Source organism: Lolium perenne, chromosome 3 (assembly GCF_019359855.2).
Source record: "Lolium perenne isolate Kyuss_39 chromosome 3, Kyuss_2.0, whole genome shotgun sequence".
NCBI classification, from domain to species: Eukaryota; Viridiplantae; Streptophyta; class Magnoliopsida; order Poales; family Poaceae; genus Lolium; species Lolium perenne.
In genome coordinates this window covers 240211481-240221187 of record NC_067246.2, presented here as the reverse complement: position 1 = coordinate 240221187, position 9707 = coordinate 240211481, and positions in this window count along the sequence as shown.

Here is a 9707-nt window from a genome sequence, read left to right as displayed (position 1 = left end):
AAACATACCCCGAACTCTTCAGGTATTACAACCACAACTTCGGGACGAAGTTTTCTTTAAGGGGGAAAGGCTGTAATGTCCCAGGTTTAGAGACGATTGAGGGGTAGATTTTAGAAAGGGATGTGCATTGCATCGTAAATTCTGGGGAAATTTCGCGCTTTTAAAACAAAACTACATCAAAGGGGGACAAGTTTCTCTCTCGTCACCTTACAGGGTTAGGGTTTCGAGAGTGCGACAAACTTGTTCTTATTCAACTAAACTAGGGTTTTGGAGAAGAGAGAAGGGATATTGCATCACAAACTTAAGTTGCATGATTGAATTCAAGATTAAGTTGCATGATTGAATTCAAACCTAAAGTTGAATTTGAATTTCAAATTCAAACCCCAAATAGATATCTCATAATTCAAACTTGAGATAATCCAATAAACAATTATAAATAATACACAATATAAACAATAAAAATAATAAGTAAAGCTCATTAGAGAAAACCTTGAGCTTTATTGATTATCACACAAGATACATTGTCTTTACAATATTCCAAATTGAAATAAAGAAATAGTACAACACATTACAAGAATTGGCAAAATAGAAAAAGAAAATAAAAGAAAAGTACAATGTCAGATTCTATCCTAAACACTACAAATTAATCTTCATTTAGTCTTGGACTTGATGATCTTCATGTCCATTTGATCATCATCTTGATCCCTGCATACAAACACAGCAAACACAAGTTATGCCAAGTGGCATAGCCACTTGGCAGGTTAGAAAGAAATGGGAATTGGGAGGATATGACCAACAGCTGCCGAGCTGATCCTCTCACATCCAAGTGCAAAGCATCAGGTATACACACACACAGGCAGCTCACACTGCATGTGTGCATGCAGCACAACACACAAGCACAGTGAGGAGTCACCAACTGCAAATAGCCTTGCTGTCGACCAGGAGATCAAAGCCAGTGAGGTATAAAAACTTTTCCACCGCCAGAACCAGCAAACCATCGACAGACTCCACTGGTAAGTCACCAGAGATCAAAAACACAAGAACAGGAAGAACAGCTTTGCTGCTCAACCTGCTCAAGAACATCACAGAACCAAATCAAGAACCACCAGCTTGCAAGGAGGAGCAGGGCAAGCATAAGATCAACACAGCAGCTAAACCTCTACACCAACAACCTTTCTAGGAGCTGGAGTGAGGTATAAAGCAAATCAACCTGAGCAAAACACTGATTTGCTCATAATTAAGCATACACTTGCATCACAGAAGCAAAGTGGGTAGAAACCCTATGTGTGAGTCATCATATGGCTAATAGCCAAATTGGTGCAAGTAAACAAGAGAGAAAACTATAGGAAAACACCCTGGGAACATTGGCTATGCCAAACCAGTGGCATAACCAATGACATCCAGCAAGGGATGATCCTATCCGGCTAGCCAAAGTCACTTAGCACCTATGACCACTACACCATCAGACAGATAGACAAATTGTGTCTATTCTTGTTTGTCAACAGCAAAGATCACTGATAATCCAACAAGGGATTGTCCAGTGATGTATTCATCAAGCCACAGCTAGGCAACAAGGGTGGGAGCTACCTTAACAGCAAAGAATTGCTCTCAAGGCCACCTCAACCACTTAACCAATCCCAACAAAGAAGCCATGCACAGATATCATCACCCTGTAGGGTTCAAAAGGAGGGCTAGGGTACACAACCAAGTGTTGGCATCCATTTAGTCCTACCAAACTCAATAAAATGATCATAACTGCATAGCAGTTCACATCAATTATCCATATGATCAAGCCAAACTAGATAGATGATTGAAATACACAAGCAACCAATAATACAGACACTTGCAAATGATCTAGATGATCACTGCAAGCAACAACAGGTGCTGGGGTAAGCAAGAGCATGCACCAGCACAGGCTTGAGTGACACACAGGCCAAGTAAGAGCATCAGAGAAACACAAGCTATAGGACAGCAGAGAGTCATCAAGCACTGATGATCATATGATCATCAGGGCTTGCCTTAGCATACAAAAGCTTGACAGGGGCAAGCCTGGCATCAATCCATGAACCATATAAATGAAATAGCCACAGTTAAGCAACAGTTATATCACAGATAATCACATAATTAATTTATGATTGTATCCAGTAGCACACCAAATGATTGATGAACCACTGGATCATATTACTCAAGCAAAGCACACATCAAATCATTACTGAATAACACTGTTAAGCCCACAGTAATGCTCAATTAAGCATAATCATGAATTGAGCACAAGAATTAGCCCACAATTGTTCTGGCACTTGCAAATATGCAAGAATTACACACTGTAATCAAGCCATAGCAATTGAAATGAATACACATGAGGATCTGGCAAGCATACCAACAAGAACAGAGGCACGGGGTTGGAAATAGACAAGAAATGCTACCACAGCAAGTGCTTAGGTTAGGAATTCTTGCACAGAAGCAGGGCAGGGCTACACACAGCAGTAGCACATGCAGAGCGCAGCAGCAAAGCACAGCAGGAGCAGGCAAACATGGTGCTACAGAGGAGCACAACAGCTCTTGCGCAGGCAAGCAAAGCACAGCAGTAGGGCTAGAGGAGGAAGAAGGACATGCACAGGAGGGGAGCAGAGAAGGTGGCGCACTCACCGGAGACGAGCAGAGCAGCACAGCCATGGCGGCCACGGCGGCACACGCTGGAGCGCGGCGGCGCCAGGCCAAGCCAGGCCATGGCAGCACCGCGGCACCACACGCACCTCGGCGGCGAAGCCACGGTGGCGCCACAGCACCAGGGCGCCAGGAGCGGCGGGATCGCCCAGATCCCGTAACCCTAGCCGCCGCAGAGGAGGACGAGGACGAGCTGGAGCAGCACCGCTCCAGATCGACGCGGATGAAGATGACCGCCGTCGTGAGGCGCATCGACTGCGCACCATGGCGGGGGCCAAGTCCGGCGGAGTTCGCCGAAATCGAGCGGCGACGGCGGGGGCGATGCAAATCGCCAGAGAGAGGAGTAGGGTTAGGGTTTCGTCGAAGCGGCGCGGGGAGGAGAGAGTGAGCGACCGCTCGGGTCGGTTGGACCCGAGCTGGTCTAACCCAACCCGCTGGGCCTCACTGACATGTGGGCCCAGGGGCAATTGAGTCATTTCACAATTCTTTAAAATACAGAAACTTTGAAATTGCACAAGAAATGTTTAATAGCTCTAAAAAATAATTAAAAATATGAAAACTACTCAGTATAAAAAACTCTATCATAATAAAATATGAAATAGATTTTTTGAAGATAAACAAGAATAAGTTCAAATTTGATGATTAAAATAATCATTTAAATCACACATATTATTTTCAATATTGAAAATAAGTCCATAAATTCTTTTGGACTTTAAAAACACCTTGACAACATTTCAAGGTTGTATTTTGCCCTAAATAGAGTATCCCCAAATTATTCTTAGTATTAACCTCTCACATAAAAAATTAACGACATCGAAAGGGGGGAACAAACCCTAAAACTGGAATCATGCATCAATGCTTCTTTAACCATTGCCCTTATCGGACAATGATGCTATTTTTCAGAAACAGAGGACAAGGGTCAGTCCACACCATCCAACTGCAACACTTTGCAGTGTTCAGGCAAGTTCATCGCTTGCTCATGTCATTCGAGTATTTTTATCAAATTACTTGCAAAGCACTATGTTTATCACTATTGCATAAAAACCAAAACCACTATTTTCATAACTATGAATATGACTATGTGGTGGGCAATGGAACCATGGATTGTGTTGATATGGTGGAGGTTCCATTGCAAGGGTTTATATCCATCTAGGATTAAACAACAAATGTCGCCAGTGATTCTTGTGCCGTAATACCCGTGTTAACCATAAGATTTGGAGTGGGACGGACTAGTCAATCGTATTTCCACCTCTTGTACATCAACGGATGCGCTTACCGTAGCGGTTGTATCTTGCGGAGCAATTGGTGGGTGGGGAGCCCCTTCTAATTCCCCATGGTATTGCTGTTGCATACCGTAGCGGTTGCTGCTTGCGGAACAATTAGTGGGTGGGGATCCCCTTCTAATTCCCCACGGTAATATGGTCTATGATGGGTTGCAGCTACCGGCGAAGGAGTTTGGTTAACGAGTCCCAGACTATCGTCGTGGTCGGGGTCCGTCCTTAAGTGGTGTAAGTGGACCGGCGAGGACCCAGGGTCGAGGCATGCAACAAAGGGTGGGTGTGCGAGGTAGCGGAGGAATATGATTGGCTATGACCTTATACCGGGCCTCACACTGAAGGAAGTGTGGACGGGAAAGCTGCCCGGTTGGCACCAAGGTTAAGATCTCTTATGGGTAAAGCAACACACCTCTGCAGAGTGTAAAGAACCGTGACCTGTCACTCCCTGTTCCGGGATATGGAACTACGAACGCGGCCGGAAAGGAGCTCCATGAAGTTCTAGTAAACCGGTGAAGGCTGACGGACATAGCTCTTTGAAATAAAAGCAACCTCTTGAAGAAATGTTTATCAAAACCTGCATTGGTATTAGACTTTCTGGTCTAATATCGTAGCTAGTGCATCAAACACCTCTTTTCTATAATGAACTTGTTGAGTACGCTCGTACTCATCCCACTCTTAAATCCCCTGCTTAGATTGTCTGAACCATCTGGAGGAGGACAACGACAACCTTGAAGGAGCCGACCTCATCGGCTATGAAGAACCAGACCTCTTTGGAGGTGTCGAAGGTGTAGACTACCTCATAGTCTACGGAGCCGGGGAGGGTTCCGGAGGAGAGCATGTGTAGACCTACCTAGTAGTACTAGTATCCGAGCAGTGCAAACTCTTAGTACTTAACTGCTCGAGGGAATAAATGTATAACCTAGTAAGACTTCTATATTGTAAGTTAAGATGGGTTCGCCTCGAACCCAGGAGTATCCCTCTTAGGACCCAAGAGGAGCTCCGAGATGATATGTACATTATGCTTGTAATAATAAATGAATGAGTTATGAACCTGCTATGTTCTGTTGTACTACTCTGAGGGATGTAATATTTGCGGAATGGTACTTCGTGAATGTTATATCAACGACTGGCATACTACAACATGCAGTGGTATGCAGGGTCACCACAGTAGCTCACCTTCAAAAAGGTGTCCTCCTTCGAGTACAGTGTGGTCATCTTCGACTACACCGGCTCTGAGGTGATGAGAAGGTGCATGTACCATGGAGATGCCACCAAGTGTATCGTCTTCAAAAATCATGATGAGGACATCCCTACTACACCACTACCTCCGTCATTGATAAATGAAGATGAACCTGCTGTGAAGCTCAAGTCCAATGAAGTTCGGATTGGACCAATTACAAGGGCTCGTGCGAAGCTACTTAAACAACAGGTGAACTTGTTTCTAAACGGTACTTTGATTGATGAGAACTTTATACTGCCTAAGTCCTATTACTTATGTATCATCAGGTATCAAGAGGAGACGAGCATCGCACAAGGAGTAGAGGAGCAGCTGGACATGAAGACGGACGTCAAGATGGACGTGAAGCTGGACATGGAGCTGGACATGAAGATATCTCATGGACGCGCGAGGGAGGAGCGGGAGGCATGCGCGAGAGGAGAAGTCTACGTCCAGGCCGGTCCAGCACCCGGTTAGACCGGCCTCCAGACCGGCCAGCCCGGTCCCTGGCCCGGTTGACCGGGCGCCAACCGGACGCATCGTACCGGGGCCAAACCGGACGAAGTTTTGCGAACTTTCCGGTTGCCGCCCGGTTGACCGGATGCCAGACCGGCCGGCCCGGTCCCTGGCCCGGTTGACCGGATTCCAGACCGGATCCGCCCGAGTCTGTCTCGACCAGATCTATTCTGGGTCGGTTATTCTTGTATCTTTTCGACCAGAAGTCGTCCCGGACACCTATATAAGTCCCCAGGACGCCCCCTAGCTGCTTTAGACCACGTTTAAGATAAACCCTAGTTCTTAGTTGTTTGCTCTAGCAAAACTATTGAATCCCTACACCATATTGCTTGATATTGTGTAGATCCTGAAAAAGTCTTGTGTGATCTGTTGTTCCATTGGGAATTAGACGGTTGCAACTTACCGCTTCGTGGTTGTAACATCTCAAGTTTCAACAATAATAATCAAGAAAGAGAAATTTCCCCAAACTCATATTTTGCAATTAACAAAAACTTTTTCTATGCATATAGGGCCACATATAGATAAATGCATTTGAGTGATTTCTTTTGTGCAATTGCCATGATGAGTGTTAGTATGTGTAAACCTTACTATGTGAACCCTAACCAAGTTCACTAAACCCTAAATTGGGGAGAAATAAAGAAATTGGGAAAAACCCCTCTCTCACTCACATACCCTCTATGTAAAATAACCAATCCTCAACCAAGGCCAAGTTAGCTTGCCCCATTGCTTCTAAAATACTTCAATGTGATAAACTAACCCTTTTGCAGCCTTAGATCAAGAAACAAACCAAAGGAAATCAAATTTTCTTCACACATGTGATAATGGTCACCTCTCACAAAAATATTTTCTTCCCCTCTTTACCCCTCTGTATTTCTCAAATCTTGAACTAAGCAAGGTCAACTAAAGCCAGGTCATCCAAGACCATGTCAAGGTGAGTAACTTTGGTGTTGACCACCCTCCCTAAAGTTGACTAGGTTGACCAGAATAAGAGGGCAAAGAAGGAACCCGAGAGAGAGAAGAAGATCACCCCAAATTTGAAAAGTTGCAAATCAATTCCAAATTGAGTGCCACCACCACCCATACATCACAACAATTATATAAATGAGAATCACCAAAAAGTTTTGCAAAATTCGAAAGAAAGTTTCTTGCGGGCATTTTGTCGAACAGTGTGACAGCCTCTAGACTAAGTGATACATGCTATTATCCAGCAGTTTTGACCCTAAACCACTTTCGCAAAGTGATCAACAGCCTCCCCTACACACCATGCATATATCCCAGAACTTCCATGGCTGATTAAAGTGGAGGATAAACCATAAAACATGCTACACAATGCCATGCCGGCCACCTTTGGCACCCATCTCCCTCGGCCACTCCCTTGTCGTTCCTCCATGTCTTTGAACATCTATGATACATAAGGATCACGCCCGTACCACCGGATCGATCGCTATTGCACGGCCCTGCCCGTAACGCCCGTGTCCAAAACGCGCCAGACGTGCCAGCCGGCGTGGTGATCACGCCCTGGACGCGCAAGGACGTCGTCCACTTGCACGCCACCGTCCTCGCCCTGCATCCCTAGCATCGCATCGAGCACCGCCTCGCACCCTCTACGAGCTAGACGAACGCCCGTGCCTGCCCTGCACCGTCGCCGGCGCCCGAGACGAAATGATGCCGCGCGCCCAGTGATGGACATTGCACGCGCCCGAGCGATCCCATCCCCCTTTTGCCGCGCCAGCTACTCCTTGAGCATCTCCAGGACAAGGCCTACACGCTCCCGTCCTTTGCTTGCCCTTTCGCTCGCCGGAAACGCCACGCCATGGCCGCGCCCTTGCAGCACCCCACGGCACCCTCGCCGCTATAAATAGAGGCCCTCCCAGCAAGCTCCTCTCACACCACTCGACTCCCCTCTCACCCCTGATCATCCTCACCACCTTAGTTCGTTCGATTGCCGCCGGAGGAGGAGCAATTTCAAGATCGGAGCCGCCGGGGGACGCAGCTCACCGTCGACGATTGGCGCCACCCCAAGCGCCGCCGCTGCTCCCAACCTCTTCCCCATCGACTACACCTTCACCGCGCATACTGCCTGAGTCCTGCATCGGCCTGGTAGGCTCCCCGACCCCCTGCTGCCGCCGTGCCCTCGTCGGAATCCCGCCGGGGACGACGACGTTCCCACACCGTCGATCCTCCCTCTAATCCTACGGTCGAGATAGAACATACCGGTTCGGCGTTTAAATAGGCGCCGACAGGTGGCCCCCACCCTGTCAGCGCGGCCCGAGCGCGCCAGCCGCGTGTTGGGCTGCGAAGTGCTGCCGAATTTCGTTTCGGCCCATTTACTTTTCCCGCCCAGCCCAAAAATTTAAATCTGGTTTATTCCTTAATTCAAATTGCTCTGCTGAATGTTTAGTAAAAATTGAATAGTTTAAATTCTACCAAACCAAATCTAGCAAGTTTTATACCGTTGGAAAGCCCATAAAATTACCCATCCAATGCCACTGGCCCCATCTCCATTTTCGTTATAGATTTAATTTGACAAAAAAAGACAAGACAGGGACTTTTACACATGCAAACTTTATTTAAAAATCAACCAGAATAGATTTTGAAGTAATTCCAACTCTAATAAATCACAAATGATGTCCTCTAATTGATTATGCAATAACATAGCCCTGTTGTTTGTATGATCATGGACTAGATCAAATAAAATGGCTATGTAGTCATTTCTAGAGCATTTTTAAGTGGAATTCAAACTCAACACCAATATGAGAATTACCTCTCATTTAAATTTTGATCCTAAGTACTAATAACCAGGGGGAATGACTTAGGCTAATGAACCCTTGAGAATTATACTTAGAGATTTTAATTCATTTAAATGCCAAGTTTTTAAAACTATGTGAAGTGTAACACTTCTATTAAATTGAACTCACATGTAATAGATATGAAATGTTGACTTTGGGGTCAACCTATATTTCATACCCTATTATTATATGGAGAGATTAAGTCTTAGTATTAAGTAATACAAAGAAATGGAATCCTTTAAAGACCTACATATCAAATCTAAGAAATAGGAATAATGAGAGGAAATTATTTTCTTTCTAATAAAGACCAATCCTATAATCCACCATGCCATGTTTGATTGATGATAGGACTAATGTGTGAACTATTTTTGAGTGCCTCTAGTTTAGCATGTGAGCTTGGTTTAGTATTTATACCTCGTATTCGTATATAGACGCTAGTAACGAGGAATACCAAGAAGAGGAGGGCTACTCTCAGAAGAAGAAGAGAACTTCGATAACTACCCAGCTCAAGGCAAGCTAACCCTTGCTAAAAACAAGTGCTTAGCTCTACAAGAGCAAAGGCACCCTCACACTTTACTTTTATGTATTACCTATCCCATGTTTTTTACTTACAATTGCTTTTGCTTATTTATTCCAAAGTACCCTTTTTATTTATGATTCCCTTGTCTAGATTAGAACAAGAGTATCAAAGTTAGCCTAAGCAAATAAAGCTAGATAGCACCCCTTTCACATAGTGGCTAGTGCTAAGCACTTAAAATTGACTACTCTAGATGGGAACATTTGTGAATGGTTTGAAGTGAAAGATATTTGAAGGTGAATATGACCAAGAGAAGATGGTGATTTTTGACAAAATAGATGATTGAGTTTGAATGCGATACCTTTCCAATGATACAAGTACCCCCACAATACCTGATTATGGGTAGGGCTTGACTAGAAACTTGTGTATTTTAGTATGGGTTCCCTCTGAACAAACATCATAGGGGTTACGCTGCGGCTGCCTCCGTTACTGGTGGATTGATGTTGAAATGAGGTGAATATACGGCCCAAGCCCTGTGCAGTTCCCGGGTTGACTGCGGTTTCCACCGGGAGGCCAAGCTCATGGGGAGAGGTGCTCATACTAGCATATATAAGTGAAAGGTTTCGATTGATGATCCGCGCATCGTGTTACGATGATTCGAGGTTACCCTCGACGGATGTAATCAAAAGTTGTGGCACAAGAGTACAACCTCTGCAGAGTGTTAA